Source organism: Bombina bombina, chromosome 3 (genome assembly GCF_027579735.1).
Source record: "Bombina bombina isolate aBomBom1 chromosome 3, aBomBom1.pri, whole genome shotgun sequence".
Lineage (NCBI taxonomy): Eukaryota > Metazoa > Chordata > Amphibia > Anura > Bombinatoridae > Bombina > Bombina bombina.
In genome coordinates this window covers 1,030,996,399-1,031,020,742 of record NC_069501.1, presented here as the reverse complement: position 1 = coordinate 1,031,020,742, position 24,344 = coordinate 1,030,996,399, and positions in this window count along the sequence as shown.

Here is a 24,344-nt window from a genome sequence, read left to right as displayed (position 1 = left end):
ATCTGTTTATCATTTAGTATAAGATCCAAAAGATCCTAACAAGGAAATCCTTTTCAAGGTTAAATTATATATAACAAATGAGAAAGTGTTCCTTTAAAGAGCTTAAAACTCTCTAGATTTGTTGGTTATCTTACTAAAAATTCCAATGTTCATAGCACTCAGATGAAATGCTCCAGGAGACTTTGTAAGATGTCACATATATAAACTTGTATGGTGTTTGTTTTCTATATTGGTATGCTGAAAAGTCCATTGTGTGCACCGTAAATATATTGTGCCAGATGAATAAATGCCACTTAAAGCACACTAAAAATCAATAAATGTATATTTATATATAATAAAAGGTTTCCAATGGCTTTAATGTGAATTCTTCAACGAAGAAGAAAAAAAAATGTTTTTCAAAGCTGTATGTCACATCCTGGGTCCAGTCTCTTCCCTGAGTCATCTGTCATTTCATATTCTCTCTATGCCAAGACACCTATTTAAAAAAAGCTTAAATAAAGAAGAGAGTGGAGAAATAAGTGTCAATGTGTTTCATGACATTGGTTGAAGAAAACAAAGAAATATAAAACATTTATAATATATAAAACACATACTCCTATAATGAATCTGACCAGTAAATCAACATTGTATTATACATTTAAAACTTCACTCTCTTTAAAGGGACACTGAACCCAAATTTTTTTTTCCTCATAATTCAGATAGAGCATGCAATTTTAAGCAACTTTCTAATTCACTCCTATTATCATTTTTTCTTTGTTCTTTTGCTCTCTTTTTTTGAAAAAGAAGGCATCTAAGCTATTTTTTTGGTTCAGAACCATGGAAAGCACTTGTTTATTGGTGGGTGAATTTATCCACCAATCAGCAAGAACAACCCAGGTTGTTCACCAAAAATGGTCCGGCATCTAAACTTACATTCTTGCATTTCAAATAAAGATACCAAGAGAATGAAGAAAATTTGATAATAGGAGTAAATTAGTAAGTTGCTTAAAATTGCATGCTCTGGGGGGTAGTTATCAAGCCGTCAACCTCAAATACGCTTGAATTCCGCAGCGTATTTGTGGCGAGGCTGATTCGCCTTAGTTATCAAAGGCTACAGACCGGCAAAAGTAGAATTTTGTGACGTAAACTTCGATCCGCCGGACTCAGTCCGACACAGATCGATTCTTACGTCACTCCAGATGTTCCGCACACAAGTGCGGCACAATCTGACTACTTTTGCTAGTTATCAAAAAACTAGCAGGTACGCTCGGCACTTTTACGGCCCAGCGTACCTGGTTTTCAATCGGAACAGCCAATAGAATGCGATCTCAATCTGATTGGCTGATTCAATCAGCCAATCAGATTTTTCCTACCTTAATTCCAATTGGCTGATAGAATCCTATCAGCCAATCGGAATTGAAGGGACGTCATCTTGGATGACGTCCCTTAAAGGAGCCTTCATTCATCGTTAGTCCGTCAGGGAAGAAGGATGTTCCGCGTCGGCGGGATGAAGATCGATCCTGAAGCAAGAAGATTGAAGACCCCGCTTGGAAGATGACATTGCCCGGATGGAATATGATCTTCAGCGCCGCTTGGAAGATGACATCGGCCGGATGGAAGACTTCTTCAGCGCCGCTTGGAGGATCACTTCATCGGATGGAAGATTTCTTCAGCGCCCCTTGGAGGATCACTTCTGGCGCTCCAGTTCCATCGGTGGCTCGGCTGAGTGAAGACGACTCAAGGTAGGATGATCTTCAGGGGATTAGTGTTAGGTTATTTTAAGGGGGGTTTGGGTTAGATTAGGGGTATGTGGGTGGTGGGTTTTAATGTTGGGGGGGTTGTATTTTTCTTTTACAGGCAAAAGAGCAGTTTTCTTTGGGGCATGCCCCACAAAAGGCCCTTTTAAGGGCTGGTAAGGTAAAAGAGCTTTGAACTTTTTTAATGTAGAATAGGGTAGGGCATTCTTTTATTTTGGGGGGCTTTGTTATTTTATTAGGGGGCTTAGATTAGGTGTAATTAGCTTAAAATTGTTGTAATATTTTTTAAATGTTTGTAACTTATGTTTTTTATTTTTTGTAACTTAGCTTTTTTTATTTTTTGTACTTTAGTTAGTTTATGTAATTGTATTTAATTGTAGTTATTTGTATTTAATTTATGTAATTAATTTAATGATAGTGTAGTGTTAGATTTAATTGTAACTTAGGTTAGGATTTATTTTACAGGTAATTTTGTATTTCTTTTAGCTAGGTAGTTATTAAATAGTTAATAACTATTTAATAACTATTCTAACTAGCTAAAATAAATACAAAGTTACCTGTAAAATAAATATAAATCCTAAAATAGCTACAATGTAATTATGAATTACATTGTAGCTATCTTAGGGTTTATTTTACAGGTAAGTATTTAGTTTTAAATAGGAATAATCTATTAAAGTATAGTGTAGTGTTAGGTGTAATTGTAACTTAGGTTAGTTTTTATTTTACAGGTAAATTTCTCTTTATTTTAGCTAGGTAAGCTATTAAATAGTTAATAACTATTTAATAGCTATTGTACCTAGTTAAAATAAATTGAAAGTTACCTATAAAATAAAAATAAATCCTAAGATAGCTACAATATAATTATTATTTATATTGTAGGTATATTAGGGTTTATTTTATAGGTAAGTATTTAGTTTTAAATAGGATTAATTTAGTTCATAATAGAAATATTATTTAGATTTATTTAATTAATATTTAAGTTAGGGGGGTGTTAGGGTTAGTGTTAGACTTAGGTTTAGGGGTTAATAAATTTATTACTGTGGCGGCGGTGTAGTGGGGGGCAGGATAGGGGTTAATACATTTATTATAGGTGGTGACGGTGTAGGGGGGCAGGATAGGGGTTAATAAATTTAAGATAGTTTGCGGCGGGTTCAGGGAGCGGCGGTTTAAGGGTTAATACATTTATCAGAGTTGCGGCAGGGTCTAGGAGCGGCGGTTTAGGGGTTAATACATTTATAAGAGTTGCGGCGGTGTCTAGGAGCGGCGGTTTAGGGGTTAGTAACTTTATTTAGTTTCGGGGGGCTCCGGGGGCGCCGGTATAGGGGGTAGAACAGTGCAGTTTAGTGTGAGTGCTTAGTGAAAGGCTAGCAATAAAGCTGGGAAAAAGCGAAGAGCAGCGAGATCGGATGAGTGATAACTCTCACAGTCCGCTGCTCATCGCCCCCGCTGCTTTTTGACAGCTTTATTTGATATTTAGGTGTATTTTTTCAGGTCCGCGGCGGCGAAGGTAGGCGAGCTTAGGCAGGCGTATTGGGCCGGCGAAGGCAGGAAAGTTGACACGATGATAACTACCCCCCTCTATCTAAATCACAAAAGAAAAAAAAATGGGTTTAGTGTCCCTTTAAGTTGAGTGATTTTAAAAGAAGATAGAGATCACAAATACTTGAAAAAAGCATATTATTTTATTTATACATTTTCTTCATTGATTACACCTTCTCATCTCTTTATCCATTAGTTATTTACGGCTAGAATTAGAGCTTTGTCGGTAAGGACCCGCGTAGCTAACGCCGGCTTTTTTCTGGCCGCACCATAAAAATAACTCTGGTATTGAGAGTCCACATAAAGGCTGCGTTAGGCTCCAAAAAAGGAGCGTAGAGCATTTTTAACGCAGCTTCAACTCACGATACCAGAGTTGCTTACGCAAGCGGCCAGCCTCAAAAACGTGCTCGTGCACGATTCCCCCATAGAAAACAATGGGGCTGTTTGAGCTGAAAAAAAACCTAACACCTGCAAAAAAGCAGCGTTCAGCTCCTAACGCAGCCCCATTGTTTGCTATGCGGAAACACTTTCTACGTCTGCACCTAACACCCTAACATGTACCCTGAGTCTAAACACCCCTAACCTTACACTTATTAACCCCTAATCTGCCGCCCCCGCTATCGCTGACCCCTGCATATTATTATTAACCCCTAATCTGCCGCTCCGTAAACCGCCGCTACTTACATTATCCCTATGTACCCCTAATCTGCTGCCCTAACATCGCCGACCCCTATATTATATTTATTAACCCCTAATCTGCCCCCCACAACGTCGCCTCCACCTGCCTACACTTATTAACCCCTAATCTGCCGAGCGGACCGCACCGCTACTATAATAAAGTTATTAACCCCTAATCCGCCTCACTAACCCTATAATAAATAGTATTAACCCCTAATCTGCCCTCCCTAACATCGCCGACATCTAACTTCAATTATTAACCCCTAATCTGCCGACCGGAGCTCACCGCTATTCTAATAAATGTATTAACCCCTAAAGCTAAGTCTAACCCTAACACTAACACCCCCCTAAGTTAAATATAATTTTAATCTAACGAAAATAATTAACTCTTATTAAATAAATTATTCCTATTTAAAGCTAAATACTTACCTGTAAAATAAATCCTAATATAGCTACAATATAAATTATAATTACATTGTAGCTATTTTAGGATTAATATTTATTTTACAGGCAACTTTGTAATTATTTTAACCAGGTACAATAGCTATTAAATAGTTAAGAACTATTTAATAGTTACCTAGTTAAAATAATTACAAAATTACCTGTAAAATAAATCCTAACCTAAGTTACAATTAAACCTAACACTATACTATCATTAAATTAATTAAATAAAATACCTACAATTACCTACAATTAAACCTAACACTACACTATCAATACATTAATTAAATACAATATCTACAAATAACTACAATGAAATAAACTAACTAAAGTAAAAAAAATAAAAAAGAACTAAGTTACAAAAAATAAAAAAATATCTACAAACATAAGAAAAATATTACAACAATTTTAAACTAATTACACCTACTCTAAGCCCCCTAATAAAACAACAAAGCCCCCCAAAATAAAAAATGCCCTACCCTATTCTAAATTACTAAAGTTAAAAGCTCTTTTACCTTACCAGCCCTGAACAGGGCCCTTTGCGGGGCATGCCCCAAGAAGTTCAGCTCTTTTGCCTGTAAAAAAAACATACAATACCCCCCCCAACATTACAACCCACCACCCACATAACCCTAATCTAACCCAAACCCCCCTTAAATAAACCTAACACTAAGCCCCTGAAGATCTTCCTACCTTATCTTCACCATACCAGGTTCACCGATCCGTCCTGAAGAGCTCCTCCGATGTCCTGATCCAAGCCCAAGCGGGGGGCTGAAGATGTCCATGATCCGGTAGAAGTCTACATCCAAGCGGGGCAGAAGAGGTCATCCATCCGATTGAAGTCTTCATCCAGGCGGCATCTTCTATCGACATCCATCTGGAGCGGAGCGGCAGCATCCTGAAGACCTCCGACGCGGAACATCCATCCTGGCCGACGACTGAACGACGAATGACGGTTCCTTTAAATGACGTCATCCAAGATGGCGTCCCTCGAATTCCGATTGACTGATAGGATTCTATCAGCCAATCGGAATTAAGGTAGGAATATTCTGATTGGCTGATGGAATCAGCCAATCAGAATCAAGTTCAATCCGATTGGCTGATCCAATCAGCCAATCAGATTGAGCTCGCATTCTATTGGCTGTTCCGATCAGCCAATAGAATGCGAGCTAAATCTGATTGGCTAATTCAATCAGCCAATCAGATTTTTCCTACCTTAATTCCGATTGGCTGATAGAATCCTATCAGCCAATCGGAATTCGAGGGACGCCATCTTGGATGACGTCATTTAAAGGAACCGTCATTCGTCGTTCAGTCGTCGGCCAGGATGGATGTTCCGCGTCGGAGGTCTTCAGGATGCTGCCGCTCCGCTCCAGATGGATGTCGATAGAAGATGCCGCCATGATGAAGACTTCAATCGGATGGAAGACCTCTTCTGCCCCGCTTGGATGAAGACTTCAATCGGATGGAAGACCTCTTCTGCCCCGCTTGGATGAAGACTTCTACCGGATCATGGACATCTTCAGCCCCCCGCTTGGGCTTGGATCAGGACATCGGAGGAGCTCTTCAGAACGGATCGGTGAACCTGGTATGGTGAAGATAAGGTAGGAAGATCTTCAGGGGCTTAGTGTTAGGTTTATTTAAGGGGGGTTTGGGTTAGATTAGGGGTATGTGGGTGGTGGGTTGTAATGTTGGGGGGGGGTATTGTATGTTTTTTTTACAGGCAAAAGAGCTGAACTTCTTGGGGCATGCCCCGCAAAGGGCCCTGTTCAGGGCTGGTAAGGTAAAAGAGCTTTTAACTTTAGTAATTTAGAATAGGGTAGGGCATTTTTTATTTTGGGGGGCTTTGTTGTTTTATTAGGGGGCTTAGAGTAGGTGTAATTAGTTTAAAATTGTTGTAATATTTTTCTTATGTTTGTAGATATTTTTTTATTTTTTGTAACTTAGTTCTTTTTTATTTTTTGTACTTTAGTTAGTTTATTTCATTGTAGTTATTTGTAGATATTGTATTTAATTAATGTATCGATAGTGTAGTGTTAGGTTTAATTGTAGGTAATTGTAGGTATTTTATTTAATTAATTTAATGATAGTATAGTGTTAGGTTTAATTGTAACTTAGGTTAGGATTTATTTTACAGGTAATTTTGTAATTATTTTAACTAGGTAACTATTAAATAGTTCTTAACTATTTAATAGCTATTGTACCTGGTTAAAATAATTACAAAGTTGCCTGTAAAATAAATATTAATCCTAAAATAGCTACAATGTAATTATAATTTATATTGTAGCTATATTAGGATTTATTTTACAGGTAAGTATTTAGCTTTAAATAGGATTAATTTATTTAATAAGAGTTAATTATTTTCGTTAGATTAAAATTATATTTAATTTAGGGGGGTGTTAGTGTTAGGGTTAGACTTAGCTTTAGGGGTTAATACATTTATTAGAATAGCGGTGAGCTCCGGTCGGCAGATTAGGGGTTAATAATTGAAGTTAGGTGTCGGCGATGTTAGGGAGGGCAGATTAGGGGTTAATACTATTTATTATAGGGTTAGTGAGGCGGATTAGGGGTTAATAACTTTATTATAGTAGCGGTGCGGTCCGCTCGGCAGATTAGGGGTTAATAAGTGTAGGCAGGTGGAGGCGACGTTGAGGGGGGCAGATTAGGGGTTAATAAATATAATATAGGGATCGGCGGTGTTAGGGGCAGCAGATTAGGGGTACAAAAGGATAACGTAGTTGGCGGTCGGCAGATTAGGGGTTTAAAAAATTTAATCGAGTTGCGGCGATGTGGGGGGACCTCGGTTTAGGGGTACATAGGTAGTTTATGGGTGTTAGTGTACTTTAGAGTACAGTAGTTAAGAGCTTTATAAACCGGCGTTAGTTCTAACGCTCACTTCAGACACGACTCTAAATACCAGAGTTAGAAAGATCCCATTGAAAAGATAGGATACGCAATTGACGTAAGGGGATCTGCGGTATGGAAAAGTCGCGGTTGAAAAGTGAGCGTTAGACCCTTTTTTGAGTGACTCCAAATACCGGAGGTAGCCTAAAACCAGCGTTAGGAGCCAAACTCCAAATCTAGGCCTTATTTTGCACATCACACTGTTCATTACACAGTGGATATTCAGGGTTCTATTTATAAAACTGCAGATGGACAATCTTCCCAGATAGAGAACCTGTCTGCCTATATTCTAGAGGTAAACAAGCAGCATCTGCTGCTTGAATGTAGCATTTCACAAGCAAATGCTTGTACAGGCCCACCCCAATAGAGAAGATTCTGGTTATTACATGGTACAAATAAACTTGAAATATTATATTACAGAAAATGATTGAAAATCAAATTTAAATATATGTTTAATGTTTCTTTGGTGGTGAATGTTGTATAGCATGTGTTTTTTTTTCTAAATTAAGCATTGGATACAAAATAGACCTCATACCATGGTATGTAGACTCATAGAAACATTCAAACTTAAGGGTATTTGAGTTCAAAACTAATTTAAAAAATAAATCACTTATTGTTTACCGTCTTTAGTGTATTTTGGTGAATGATAATTGTTGCTAAAGTGAAAATGATCAATAGGACTTTAATAATTATTTGCAAAGTTAAAACCCTTCATTGTGAAGGACAACACTTTGTCCTCTACAATAATCCTAGATAGCAATGGGCAACTACATGTTTCATTTATTATGAAGTCATCGCTCAGTGTGCGATTAGGTCACATGCAATAAAGAAGTGCCCAGAAGCATAGTCACTTCCATATTGTTTGCGTTATCCTTGGAGGTCCTCTTCTGGAGCTCATATTTTAGCTATGTACCAAACAGAGGCACAGACAACCCCTTTGAAAGAGAGGAGTCTGCAAATTCAATAAATTGTTGCTCTAGGATTCTAGTGATTGCCATTAAAATGGTGATCACTTGCAGCACCAGAAACAAGGTAGTTCTAGGTTGATAGGTCGATAAGGCTCTAACTGAACCCCCCCTTCCATTTGACTTTCAAAAATAGGTGACCCCTCATTTTAAAGATGATAAATTTGCAGGTATCTCAATAAATGGGGGAGCTGGAAGATAACAAAAACAGAAGCAATTTTTTTTTTTTAACTGTAGGAGGTAAGAACATGCAATACCAAAATGTAGAGTTGTAATTCAATAAATAAATAAGAATATTTTTTTCATACTGGGAAAGATAGTTTAAAATAATTTAATGAAAACAAAGCTAATCAGAAATCGTGTATAAAATATAAGTATCTGCATGAACCATAAACCCTTAACCTGCAGCATAGTGGGCAAATGTTTGAGACCGAATAATTTCAGTATATTCTTTACAACAGTTCCTATTTATTTCATATCATATTCTTATTAGCCTAATATACTGTATATAAATATTTTCAAAACTCATATCAATGTCTGGTTGGATTATATATCATTATTTGTGTTTGTTATTCTACACTATACAGGTGAGCAACTACCGTGTAATGCATTTGCTAATACATATAATTAGGAACATTAGAACAGAGACAATAAAAACAAAAAAGACATTCAAAATGCAGTGCAGACGGTAAAATATTGTCTTCTGCTGAGTGCCATTAATTGTTTCCACAGAAACATAGACTGAAATAGCTGGTTTCTAGTTTTTCAGTAAATCTGTAGTTCACTCTTTTTTTTTTTAAACAGTCAACATTCTCTGATCGATAATTTAAAAATCTTATATAAAGAGGTCAATTCAATTCAAAGAGGCCAACAGCCACCATATCCGAAGGCGTATAAGCAGTATTTTGCTTGCATCAAGATATTTCAAATATACTTACCTTCTTTCTTTTGTCTTTGAGTTTTCATTGTTCATGCTGAGAGCTTTCCATACTGTAGTTTTAGGCATTTCATCAGAAATATTTATTTCAGAAGGATCACACCTAAAATAAATTATATTTGCTTTTTAAAACTTTTTTATGAAATGTATTTATTTTTCAACACATTTCAACAACAATTAGACGGGGTTGTCACCTCTAACCGGTTTATCTTATTTACAAGCAAATTACATTACATTGGCAGATATATGCAATCTTTCAGTTACTCCTTCACCCTCCTTACAAGTGCTGCTACATCACTACTTAGTACTCCACCAAGAACACTTCATGATTTTCAAGGAAGGAAACCATCCTACTCAATAGGTTACTGAACAAGAGTATGACTTTCAAAACTAGCAGTGCATTGGCTTGAGTTCTCAGTGATATCCTTAAAAGATCTTAGAACTGCCACTACATGACCAATAATGGCCCACTCATCTCTGCCCAATGGGCTCCCTATCCCAATGAATTGATCGGAAGCCATAGCATGGATCACTGTCTGCTACTCCAAAATATGTTCCATCATGTCCAAATTTGAGTTCCACCTAGTAATAATTTGTTGCTTAAATGGTGCTGAGAAAGCCCTGCCTTCTCCTGTTCCTGCCTAAGCAGCTGACTGGCTTTAACATTGTTGTGGAAGTAGCCTGCAATCCTTCTGCACCATTCAAGTACAACTGGTACCCTAAAATTAGCTTCTGGGATAGCAGCCTTCACCACCAGATGGAGGATGTGAACCAAACAGCACAACCAAACAGCACACATCTACAAAGTTACTATTACAGAAAGCCTTAACCTTATAGGCTGCTCCATCAGTGAATACAAAGCCAATTTCCACCTTTGTGCCTGCTTGCTCTTCTACTCCCACTCTGCCCCCATCCGCCTAAGAGCCTGATATATATGCTCAGAATTTCACTGATCTACCGACCTGCTCCTGCCATGACCAGTGCTGTCTGCCTATGCACCACCACTAGCAGTATCAGACATCCTGGGATGCCATCAATGTTTCATAAGGGAAAGAAAGGCTTGATGGCCACAAGGAACACTCCATGGCCTCTAGTTATCAAGCCGTCAACCTCAAATACGCTGGAATTCTGCAGCATATTTGTGGCGAGGCTGATTCGCCTAAGTTATCAAGCCCTACACACCGGCAAAAGTAGAATTTTGTGACGTAAGCTACGATCCGCCGGACTCAGTCCGACACAGATCGATTCTTATGTCACTCCAGATGTTCCGAACGCAAGTTCGGCACAATCTGACTACTTTTGCTAGTTATCAAATGACTAGCAGGTACGCTCAGCACTTTTCCGGCCCAGCGTACCTGGTTTTCAATCAGCCGTCCTGGAGGTGGCGGATCCCATAGGAATCAATGGGAGTCTGACCATAGCGAAAGTTCATGTTCGCTGCTGCCCGACATCCCATTGATTACTATGGGAGATGTCTGCACCTAACACCCTAACATGTACCCCGAATCTGCCCCCCTACACCGCCACAACTAAATAAAGTTATTACCCCCTAAACCGCCGCTCCCGGACCCCACCGCAACTATATTAAACTTGTTAACCCCTAAACCGCCGCTCCCGGAGCCCACCGCCACTCTAATAAACTTATTATCCCCTAAACCGCCGCTCCCGGACCCCGCCGCAACTATAATAAATATGTTAACCCCTAAAACGCTGCTCCCGGACCCCGCCGCTACCTACATAATACCTATTAAATCCTATCCTGCCCCCCCTATACCGCCGCCACCTATAATAAATTTATTAACCCCTATCCTGCCAATCCCGTACCCCGCTGCAACTAAATAAATTGTTTAACCCCTAAACCGCCGCTCCCAGACCCCACCGCCACCTATATTAAATTTATCAACCACTAATCTGCCCCCCCTACACCGTCGCCACCTATAATAAATTTATTAACCTCTATCCTGCCCCCCCTATACCGCCACCATCTATATTAAACTAATTAACCCCTAAACCTAAGTCTAACACTAACCCTAACACCCCCCTAACTTAAATATTATTTTAATAAATCTAAATAAAAATTACTCTTATTAACTAAATTAATCCTATTTAAAACTAAATACTTACCTATAAAATAAACCCTAATATAGCTACAATATAACTAATAATTACATTGTAACTATTTTAGGATTTATTTTTATTTTACAGGCAAATTTAAATTTATTTTAACTAGGTACAATAGCTATTAAATAGTTATTAACTATTTAATAGCTACCTAGATAAAATAAAGACAAATTTACCTGTAAAATAAAAACTAACCTAAGTTACAATTACACCTAACACTACACTATCATTAAATAAATTATTCCTATTTAAAACTAAATACTTACCTGTAAAATAAACCCTTTATTTTAATAATTACATTGTAGCTATTTTTGGATTTATATTTATTTTACAGGTAACTTTGTATTTATTTTAACTAGGTACAATAGTTATTAAATAGTTAACTATTTAAAAACTACCTAGCTAAAAGAAATACAATTTTCCTGTAAAATAAATCCTAACCTAAGTTACAATTAAACCTAACACTACACTATCATTAAATTAATTAAATAAATTACTAGCCAATACATACAATTAAATAAACTAAACTAATTACAAAAAACAAACAAACAAACACTAAATTACAGAAAATAAAAAAATATTATAAGAATTTTAAACTAATTACATCTAATCTAAGCCCTCCAATAAAATAAATAAAAAAAAAATAATAAAAGTCCCTACCCTATTCTACATTACAAAGTAATCAGCTCTTTTACCAGTCCTTAAAAGGGCTTTTTGCGGAGCATGCCCCAAAGTAATCAGCTCTTTTGCCTGTAAAAAAAAATACAACCCACCACCCACATACCCCTACTCTAACCCACCCAAACCCCCCTTAAATAAACCTAGTCGTGTTCACCCAGCCGGGCCGAAGTCATCATCCAAGGGGGGCTGAAGAGGTCTTTCATCCGATAGAAGTCTTCATCCAAGGGGCGCTGAAGAGGTCTTCCATCCGGTAGAAGTCTTCATCCAAGGGGCGCTGAAGAGGTCTTCCATCCGATAGAAGTCTTCATCCAGGCGGCGTCTTCAATCTTCATCCATGCGGAGCGGAGCCATCTTTAAACAGCCAATAGAGTGCGAGCTCAATCTGATTGGCTGATTGGATCAGCCAATCGGATTGAACTTGAATCTGATTGGCTGATTGAATCAGCCAATCAGATTTTTCCTACCTTAATTCTGATTGGCTGATAGAATCCTATCAACCAATCGGAATTCGAGGGATGCCATCTTGGATGACATCACTTAAAGGAATATTCATTCGTCGGGTAGTCGTCGGTTGAAGAGGATGGCTCCGCGTCGGCTCGTTTGAAGATGGCTCCGCTCCGCTCCGGATGGATGAAGATTGAAGACGCCGCCTGGATGAAGACTTCTATCAGATGGAAGACCTCTTCAGCGCCCCTTGGATGAAGACTTCTACCGGATGGAAGACCTCTTTTCAACGCCCCTTGGATGAAGACTTCTATCGGATGGAAGACCTCTTCAGCGCCCCTTGGATGATGACTTCTGCCCGGCTGGGTGAACACGACTCAAGGTAGGGAGATCTTCAGGGGGTTAGCGATAGGTTTATTTAAGGGGGGGTTTGGGTGGGTTAGAGTAGGGGTATGTGGGTGTGGGTTTTAATGTTGGGGGGGTTGTATTTTTTTACAGGCAAAAGAGCTGATTACTTTGGGGCATGCCCCGCAAAAAGCCCTTTTAAGGGCTGGTAAAAGAGCTGATTACTTTGTAATGTAGAATAGGGTAGGGACTTCTATTATTTTTTTATTTTTTTATTTTATTAGTGGGCTTAGATTAGGTGTAATTAGTTTAAAATTCTTGTAATTTTTTTTATTTTCTGTAATTTAGTGTTTTTTTTGTGATTTAGTTTAGTTTATTTAATTGTATTTAATTGTAGGTATTGGCTAGTAATTAATTTAATTAATTTAATGATAGTGTAGTGTTAGGTTTAATTGTAACTTAGGTTAGAATTTATTTTACAGGTAATTTTGTATTTCTTTTAGCTAGGTAGTTATTAAATAGTTAATAACTATTTAATAACTATTGTACCTAGTTAAAATAAATACAAAGTTACCTGTAAAATAAATATAAATCCTAAAATAGCTACAATGTAATTATTAGTTATATTGTAGCTATATTAGGGTTTATTTTATAGGTTAGTATTTAGTTTTAAATAGGATTAATTTAGTTAATAAGAGTCATTTTTATTTAGATTTATTAAAATAATATTTAAGTTAGGGGGTGTTAGGGTTAGTGTTAGACTTAGGTTTAGGAGTTAATTAGTTTAATATAGATGGCGGCGGTATAGGGGGGGCAGGATAGAGGTTAATAAATTTATTATAGGTGGCGACGGTGTAGGGGGGCAAATTAGGGGTTAATAAGTTTAATATAGGTGGCGGCGGGGTCCGGGAGCGGCGGTTTAGGGGTTAAACAATTTATTTAGTTGCGGCGGGGTACGGGATCGGCAGGATAGGGGTTAATAAATTTATTATAGGTGGCGGCAGTATAGGGGGGGCAGGATAGGGGTTAATAGGTATTATGTAGGTGGCGGCGGGGTCCGGGAGCGGCAGTTTAGGGGTTAATACATTTATTATAGTTGCGGCGGTTTAGGGGTTAATATATTTATTATAGTTGCGGCGGGGTCTAGGAGCAGCGGTTTAGGGGTTAATAACTTTATTTAGTTGTGGGGGGCTCCGGGGTCGGCGGTATAGAGGGTAGAACAGTATAGTATAGTGTGGGTGCTTAGTGACGGCTTATCAATAAAGCTATAGAAAAGCTGAAGAGCAGCGAGATCGGATGAGTGATAACTATCACAGTCCGCTGCTCATCGCCCCGTACATGGTGCGCGGCTTTTTGACAGCTTTTTTGATAACTTTTGCGAACATATTGAGGTCTGCGGCGGCGATGTGAGGCGAGCTTATGTGAGCGTATTTGGGCCGGCAAAGGCAGGTACGTATGGAGCTTGATAACTAGAGGCCCATAAGTCAGAGGTAAAATGTACTGACTGTTCAGCAGTCTTTGCCAACTCCTTCCACACTGCAAAGCAGGAATAGTAGAGTTTCTGCTGAAACTGCTGCATAAAGGAAGGTGGTATTGAGGAACAAAAGCCTTCATCAGCTGCTTAAAAGGATCCCCTTAAGCGTGGTAATAGATGCATCACCTACAGCTACTAGCTGGCCTATCAGTCGGGTAATTGTTTTCTACTGGTGTCTGGACATCTCCCTAGAGTGAAACCCCTGAAAATGGTCTAGCTTGGGATAAAATATGTATGTGATGTTGAAGGTGGTAGGTGCCTCTGCTGACTGCCCCTCTGTCTGACTACTGCTGGGTGTGCTGCTCCTAGTAGGTTTTGTTGCACCTAGTAAAGTTCCCATCTCTAATGCTGACAAAGCGGTCCCACACCTTTGAGCAACATGATCCATTCGCCACCTCTGCCTGCCCTTATACCACTGTGGAGGCCTCCTTGCTGGTTTTATATTTGCCACCACGATTTGTCTCTGCCATCACTGGAACACTTTTTCCTCTGCTACAGGTGGAGCTGCTAATGGTGGCGGAACTGCTAGTAGTGCTAGTACTGACAGAGATTGAAGTACTAATGGAGATGGCAACATGGGTAGTGAGTGATGCTGGTTGTAGTAACTGGTTGCTCTAAAGCCAGAGATGATGGTTGAAATGGTGGTATTATATTGTAATGTGGAATACTTGGCCCTTTAAATCTTTTAATTATTTTTTTCCATGAGGTCATGGAAGAGGTGGGAAGAGGTATATATGTAGGAATCATTTTAATGAATCAATAGCCTGATACAAAAGACTTATCTGAAATTCTGGTTGTTTTTAATATTTTAAAATAAATGCACTATTTCTTTCATACAGGTGGTGAGAGTCCACAATTTATTACTCCTGGAAATTACTTTCCGGACACTAGTAGGAGTTAAAGACTCCCAAAACCCAAGTGCTCTATAAATCCCTCCCACTGTACTGGAAACTAGTCTTGTCTTTGCCTCCGCTGGATGATGGTAAAGAATAAAGATGTGCATGTTATTCTTCAGTGAGAGGGCTCCTCAGACTGAGTTAAAGCTCATTTTCCCTTCTAAATTTAGTGTTTGTTGAGGGATGTATTGGGAGTATGGGTAGTGACACATTTTTCATCTCATGGGAATTGGACACAAGCCTTCCGCATGTGTCTCACTGTCCTTTGCCTCCAGATAAGTTTTAGCACTGGTTTGGCTTTCTAATGGTTCTTTCCAGTAGTTGGGTGCCTATTGGTAAGTACTATTTTTTTATTGTTGGGCATTCTATTAGCCTGTTTTAGGTTACTTAGATATACATTTATTTAGTTATTCCCCTTTTAATTTTTTAATCATGCTTATTTTTAGCGCGTCAGGTGATGCACAATTAGATTTGTGGGGATTGCGCATGGGTATTACGCGATTTGGCTTTCTATACTGAGTGTGTCGGCATAGCGCACTGTGCACAGTGTTTTTTTTGTGTGTGCAGATTAGTATTGGTGCACTTTTCCCTTTATCTTATGTCGGGTAACCCGAGCGTGCTCTCAATGCTTAGTGCACTATCTGGATGTTGGACGTGCAGTTTTTTCAATCTACTAGTGCGATTATTTTTTTTTTTTATGTTGGCTTAATACACTTTGTAAGTTTTTGAGAACTCTGGAGGGGGTAAGTTTTTCCCTTACTTTAAAATGTCTTTTTTGTTGGATATAACTATTTATATAACTCATTATATGTTATTTATACACATTTCTACTTTTGTAGTTTTCTGCTGTTATGGAGCCTTCTGATTCTGTCCCTAAATCTCCTTTAGAAGCTAGAACACTTTTCTACCAATCAGTGATAAATGTTCAATACTTGTTTAAATGTTCTAATGCATTCTGACCAGTCTAATGCTGTTCTTGTAAAGGTATTCCTGCTCCTTCTGTTCCTTACAGGAGAGTTTTTCAGACTTTGCTCCTGGAGTTAAGGACTTAATTCACTCTACAGTATCTGAAATGTTGGCAACTATGCCCCTTTAAGTAAGCATAAAACATCAGTTTTTAATTTATCTTCTATTAGCTCTGTCTGTTGAGGTTAATGTTTCTGTTCATGAAGCTGCTGAATCCTCAGAGGGAGAGATTTTCTCTGTTGATCAGGGGTCTTTCTCTAATCCTGAATCACAGTCATCCTTTTTTTGATTTAAAATTGAATATATTCATTCAATTTTAAAATGAGGTTTTGCTTAATTTAATGGTTAAGGATTCTAAAGTAGGTGAGGATAAGTCAGTAAATCATTTAGAATTAATTTATAAACATATGGTTAAATCCCTAGAAGTTTTCCCTGTTCTGATGCCGTCTCTGAGATAGTCTCTAGGGAATGGTCTAAGCCAAGTAATCCTTCTAATCCTTCAGGAAGGTTTAAGAAAATGTATCCTTTACCGGCTTCTACCATTAAAGGTTGGGAAACTGTTCCCAAAGTGTATGGTGCAATTTCAACCTTGGCTAAGCATACTACTATTCCTTTGGAAGATAGCTCTTCTTTTAAAGACCCTTTAGATATGAAGCTAGATTCCTTACATAGGAGTTATTTTCAACAAGCAGATTATATTTTGAGACCAGTCATCTCTATTGCTGGTGTAGCTTCTGCCATTTGGTTGAATAGTCTTTCTGAACAGTTTTCTGATGATTCTGCTAGTGAATTTTTTTATAACTTTTGGAATTGCTTAAACGTTCTAATGCTTTCATTTGTGATGCTGTCTTTGACATCATTAATATTAATTCTAAAAGTATGTCTTTAGCAGTACTTTCCAGAAGGGCTTTTTTATTCAAATCTCGGTCTTCTTATATGGTTTCTAAACCCAGGCTTTTATCTCATTCTTTTTAAGGAAAGATGTTGTTTGGATCTGGTTTGTGACTGGAGATAAGGGAGCTTTTTTTGCTCAGGATAAGAAGTCCAAAGGTAAATCTAAAGCTCCTAATTATTTTCGTTCCTTTTGTCAGAACAGGGAACACAAATCTGATTCCTCCTCTCAGAAACAAGATTCTTTTGGACTCTGCCTGGAAGTCAAGTTCATATTGGAACAGGTCTAAGCAATCCAAAATATCTACTCCTTCATCCAAGCCTGCATGAAGGTAAAGCCCCAGATCCAGAAGTTCAGGTAGGAGGCAGGCTGCATCTTTTTCAGGAGGCTTGGTTTCAGTCTGTTTAGGATCCCTGGGCTCTAAATATATTCTCTCAGGGTTACCAATTAGGTTTTAGAACAAGGCCTCCCAGAGGGAGGTTTATTCTGTCCAATGTTCTGAAGGAGCCAGTAAAGACACAAGCCTTTTTCAGTTTGAGATCTAGTGATTGTTCCTGTTACTTTGGTGGAACAGGGAATGGGGTTTTATTCAAATTTCTTCATTGTTCCAAAGTAGGAAAGAACTTTCAGATCAGTTTTGGATCTAAAACCTCTGAAGTTTCTCAGAGTTGCTACTTTCAAAATGGAGACTATTTGGACTGTTCTTCCTTTTGTTCAGCAAGCTTAGTTAATATCCACAACAGATTTAAAGGATGCCTACCTTTATGTTTCTATTCACATGGGAACATTATCAGTTTCTAAGATTTGTTTAAGCACTTTCTTTGTTGCTCTACCATTTGGTCTGGCTACAGCTCCAATAATACTTTCATAAGTTCTGGGTACCCTTTTGTCTGTGACCAGAACTCACGGTATTGTGTTTTTTTCCTTACCTGGATAAAATCAAGCTTCATCTTTACATTTAGCAGAATCTCACACCAACAGACTGTTGTTGTTTCTTCAACAACATGGTTGGAAGATCAATTTTCCAAATAGTTTTCTGGTTCTTCAGACAAAAGTTATTTGTTTGTGGGTTCAGGTAGATTCAGTTTCCATGAGACTTTCTTTAACAGATCTAAGAAGGTTGAATCTAATGTCAGCTTGTCTAAACTTACAGTCTATTTATACTTAGTTGCTCTTTGCATGGAGGTGCTAGGTCTTATAATTGCTGCGTCAAATGCTTTTTCCATTTGCTTGTTTCCACATGAGGCCTCTTCAGCTTTGTATGCTGTCTTGGTGACAATCATCAGCTTATTAGCACAGGGCTTCTTTTGCTCATCCTATTTGGACTGTGATCACTACAAATGCAAGTCTTTCAGGTTGGGGGCCGTTTGGAAGTCTCAGAGGGCACAAGGAGTTTGGGCTCCCAGGGAGGCAGGGTTACCAATAAATGTTCTCGAGCTCCGTGAAATTTCAGAGCCTGTCAGAATAAGCCTCTACTGAAAAGGGTCTGTCATCTCTGTTTTCAGACAGACAATGTCACAGCGGTGGCCTACATCAATAATCAGGGGAGAAGTCACAGTTCCCTAGCCATGAGGTAAGTTTCTCAAATTCTTTCCTGGGCAGAAGCCAATTTTTGCCTGATTTCTGCAGTTCATATTCAAGGAGTGAACAACTGGGAAGTATATTTTCTCAGTTGTCAGTCTCTGCATCTAGAGGAGTGGTCTCTTCATTTGGATGTTTTCAATCAGATAGTGGATCTTTAGGGTTTCTCAGAGATAGATTGGATGTCTTTCGAGTTAAATAGCAAACTCCTCAAGTACTTTGTGAAGCCCAGGGTTCCTGAGGTGGAATTTGTAGATGCTTTAGTGGCTCCATGGTCTTTTCAGCTAGCCTATGTTTGTCCTATTCTGGGTCTTCTTCCCAGAGTGATTTCCAGAATCAGGCAAGAGGAGTCATCTGTAATACTGATTGCTCCTGCTTGGCCTCGCAGGATTTGGTATGCAGATCTGGTCTGGTTGTCCACCATGGCCTCTTCCTCTGCGTCCAGATCTTCTGTCTCAAGGTCCATTTTTTCCATAAAGATCTTAAGTCTCTAAGTTTGATGGCATGGAGGTTGAATGGTTAATTCTTAGGCAGAGGGTTTTTTTTTTATTCAGTTGTTAAGACTTTAATTCAGGCTTGCAAGCCTGTGTCTAGAAAGAAGTATCATAAGGTCTAGAAGGCCTTTATTTCCTCATGTGTAGATCATGGTTTTTCCTGCCATCCTTTTAGAATTCCTAGGATTTTTCAGTATTTGTAGAATGGTTTAAATAAGGGCCTATCTGCCAGCTCTTTGAAGGGTCAGATTTCTGACATTCATTGTTTTCTTTAGGCTTTAACTGTTATTAAACCAATTTCTCCTCCTTGGAATCTCAATTTGGTGTTTAAGATTTTGCAGGCTCTTTCATTTGAGCATATGCATAAGGTTTTGTTTCTTTTGGCTATCTCTTCTGCTAGAAGAGTTTATAAATTGTCAGCTCTTTGTTGTGATACTTCTTATCTTATTTTTCATCAGGATAAGGCAGTTTTGAGAACCAAGGTTGACTTTTTGCCTAAGGTTGTGTCCATTGACAATATAAATAGGGAATTATTGTTCCTTCTATATGTCCTAATCCCTAGAATTCTTCAGAGATGCTCCATAATTTGGATGTTGATCTTCAAAGTATTATGTAGATGCTGCTTAGGTTTTCAGAAAAACTTCTAATTTGTTTGTTCACTTTTCTGGCTCTAAACAAGGGCAGATGGCTATTGCCAGTTCTTTAGCTTTTTGTTTGAAGCTTTTGATCTGTAAAGCTTATTTGGAAATGGGACAGCTTCCACGTAAATAGATTACTGCCTATTCTACCAGGTGAGTTGCAACTTCTTGGGCCATTAAGAATGAGGCTTCTGTTGACCAAATCTGCAAGGCAGCCTCTTGGTCTTCTTTGCATACTTTTACTAAATTCTACCTTTTTGTTTTGTTTCTTCTGAGGAAGCCTATGGTAGGAAAGTCCCTCAGGCAGTTGTCTCAGGTTAATTTTGTTTTGCCTGTTGGTAATTTTAATTGTATAAAAAAGAGCGCCTGTTTTTTTTTGTTCTTTTTGGGTTGTAGATTTAGTTTTTGCTGTGAAAAAAGATTTTCTTGGTATCCCGCCCTCATTTTTTCAATACTTCTTCACTCCATAATTTGGGTATTAGTTCCGAGAAGAAGTGGATAGTGGACTTTCACCACCTATATGAAAGAAAGCATAATTTATGCAAACCTTATTTCCTCCACGAGATCCCACCCTGTTATTTTTCTGGTTATAGTTTGTTTATTTTTGCACATCTTTTTCCCTGCTCCTATTTTTTGTTTTTATTGCTTTTCCTACCTTTTTTTGCTTGACTATACTTCAAACTAGTTTCTAGTAAAGTGGGAGGAGTTTTATTGAGCTCTTGGGGTTTGGGACATGTAATCATAAATTTATGTTATTTGTTATCTTGCTCTGTTTCCCCTGTTTTCTAGAACATCATGTTACAAAACAAGTATTAATATTCTTAATCTGGGCCAGACTGGCATTGTGGCCTCCCAGATGGTACATTAGCAGTTTCCACTTGATGATTATTTCGGTGGCTTCAGTGATTTAGAACCTCATGCTACTATACAAGGTTCAGCTTTGCTGCGTTCGATCTATTTGTGCCTAGATAACTAGGGTGGCGGCAGTGGTTGTTTTCTTTAGACGGTTACCACTGCAGCATTAGTGGTTCCAAAAGTGAGGTTTCCTATTGATAGGAGTGACGAATACCCCTTTGAAGACCCCAGTGCCAAGCACGAGTAAAGACGGTTGTATCAGCATTACCCTGAGACAAAGTGGAAGTTCAGCTGGGGGACTCAGCACATGTAAATAGCACTATCAAGCACTTAATTTATATGAGGGGAAAATCTTTCTTCTACCTTAACTTAGTTCATATGTTGTTACCCTATGATGTACCTTCTTTTTTATTTCCCTTCTAAATCATTTGATGTGGTGAGAGTCCTACCACCATGAGGAGAGCTGCCTGGATATTGTGGACTGATCCTTTTATATTTAATAGTTTGATAAATATATTTCTCTACCATAGTATATTATATTAATAGATTTTGTATCTACTGCACTATTTTTCACTAACTGATATGTAGGAGATTAAAGACACTGTGCAAACGGGGCTTCTTTGCAAACTTTTTTTTTGCTTGATTTATATCTGTCCTTAAATGTCCTCAGTAGAAGAGAGAGGTAAATAGAAAACAAGATAAAATATGGCGACACCCATTACTTTATAAAAAACAAAAGTACTTTGTAGTAACTAAATCTTTACACTTATATCTTCAATAAATATATATTCAAAAAAATATACCTACATATTATTTGAAGACTATTTTTTGCATTGAATCCATCGTTATGTCTAGCATGTATTTAGGACCAGATAACAAGTGGAGCGGTATTTAATGCTCCCGTTCACACTAACTCTGCTAGAAGTAAGGTTTTTGCATGCATCGGGTAGTGCTTGTATTACAACTTGAAAGTAAAATGTTTTCGGTTGCATGCTAATCTGATGCGTGCAAAAAGACGAACTTCGAATATTACGATCATGGTAACGTTTTCCCCCATAGAAGTCAATGGAGCAAAAAAGTGGAAAAAACCCTAATACCATACTTGCACGCGAACCCGATTGCATATTCTCAAGTGCGCTAACCCGACATGAAAATATGAATATTTCATATTCCAATGTTCTTCACATAGCAGAATATATGTTCTATTTATTCATAAATACATATTTCTACATATATCTGATGGTATTTTGGAACAATATATATCTATACATTACATACATATATACATATATATATATATGTATATATATATATTCATATATATATAGTAATATCTATTTAAAAATACATAGAACACATTCCCTTATGTGCAGAACATTGGAATGTGAAATATTTACAGTAAATACACAGTATACCACTTTATTAAATATAAATATTGCATAAATATGATTTTACATGTTTTCATCTACTTAAAGGGACATGAAACCCAAATTTTTTCTTTCAGGATTTAGAAAGAGCATACAATTATAAACAACTTTCTAATTTACTTCTATTATCTATTTTGCTTCATTCTCTTGATATTCTTTGCTGAAAAGCATATCTAGATATGCTTAGTAGCTGCTGATTGGTAGCTGCACATAGATGAGTCCTGTGATTGGTTCACTGTGTGCATTGCTATTTCTTCATTAAAATATATCTAAAGAATAAAGCAAATTAGGTAATAGAAGTAAATTGGAATGTTGTTTAAAATTATATTCTCTACCTTAATCATGAAAGAAAATGTTTGGGTATAGTGTCCCTTTAACTGCAAAGGGCTCCATTGCACATATATAAGTATATGTGGGTGCATATGTATTTAAATGTGTATATATGTCTGTAATTACATATATACACATATAAACACACACATATATATATATATATATATATTTTATTAGATAGTGTTATTATGAGTGTAACTGTACTTTTTAATGTAATTTTATGTGTTTTATGACACTTTTTTGTTTTGCGCAACAGTTACCCAGAGCTCTGAGGATGCAGTAATCATTCTAGTATAAATTGTGATTGTGCTCACGCGTTTGCATTTACTTTCAACTTGTAATATGAGCCCTAATCCCGACACGCTCAAACACCCGCGATAAAAACCCTTTTCGCTCATGCGTAACTGTTAGCGTGCCACTCATAATCTTGCCCTTAATGTTTAATAACCCTTTAACCTATATCTTTATACACCATATTCAAGTTTGTAAGAATCTTACAAAAATAGAAAGATTTTAATATCTTTAGATTATTAAAACTGAAACTGCTGCAATATAAAGTGGGTTTTAGTGGGTCCATGGCCTATATATAGAAATATGTAGACAATTCATTTTTATAATTATAAGGACTGTAAAAGAATAAAAAAATGCTTGGGAAATGCATATGGCTATGGTAAGAAAAAGTAACATGCAATATGGGTAGACTTGATGGGCCGTTTTGATTCTTATTTTAAAGGTACTTTTTTGTATCTGACAAAAACATCATGAGGCCTATTTATCAAGCCATCAACCACAAATGCGCCGGAATTCTGCAGCGTAATGGCGGCGAGCTTGATTTGACCTAGTTATCAAAGCCTACAGACCGGCAAAAGTTGAAATTTGTGACGTAACATACAATCCGCCGGTCTCAATCCGACACAGATCGATGCTTACGTCATTACAGATGTTCCGAATACAAATTCGGCACTATCTGACAGCTTTTGCCATTTATCAAATTTCTAACAGGTACGCTCACGGCTATTCCGGCCCAGCGTACCTGGTTTTCAATCCTCCTCCCTGGAGGCCGAGGATGCCATAGGAATCAATGGGAGCCTGAAAGCAGTGAAAGCTTATGTTCGATGCTGCCAGATATCCCATTGATTTCTATGGTAGAATAAAAGTTACGTTTACACCTAACACCCAAGCATAAACCCCGAGTCTAAACACCCCTAATCTGCCGCCACGACATCTCCGCCACCTACATAAAATTATTAACCCCTATGCCGCCGCTCCCGGACCCCGCCACCACTAAATAAAGTTATTAACCCCTATCACGCCACTCCCGGACTTCGCCTCAACTGTAATAAAATTATTAACCCCTAAACCACCAGCCCCCCACATTGCCATAAACTAAATTAAGCTATTATCCCCTAAACCTAACAACCCACTAACTTTACATTAAAATTACAACATCCCTATCTTATAATAAATTAAAATTTACCTTTAGAATTAAAATAAATTAAAACTATTAATTAACATACCCTAACTATTATACTAAAATTACATTAAACTATATAAAACTATTAATTATCCTACCCTGACTATTATACTAAAATTACATTAAACTATATTAAACTATTAATTAACCTACCCTAACTATTATACTAAAATTACATTAAACTACCAATTCAATTAACTATATTGCATATTTAAAAACCTAACCCTACTGAAATTATTTAAATCTACAATTAAAAAAAATAAACAATAAGTTACAAAAAATAAAAATCACTAAGTTACAAAAAATAAAAATTACTAAGTTACAAAAAATAAAAAACACTAAGTTACAAAAACAAACAAACCACAGTATCAAAAATAAAAAAAACAATTACACCTAATCTAATAGCCCTATCAAAATAAAAAAGCCACCCCAAAATAAAAAAACCCTAGCCTACAATAAACTA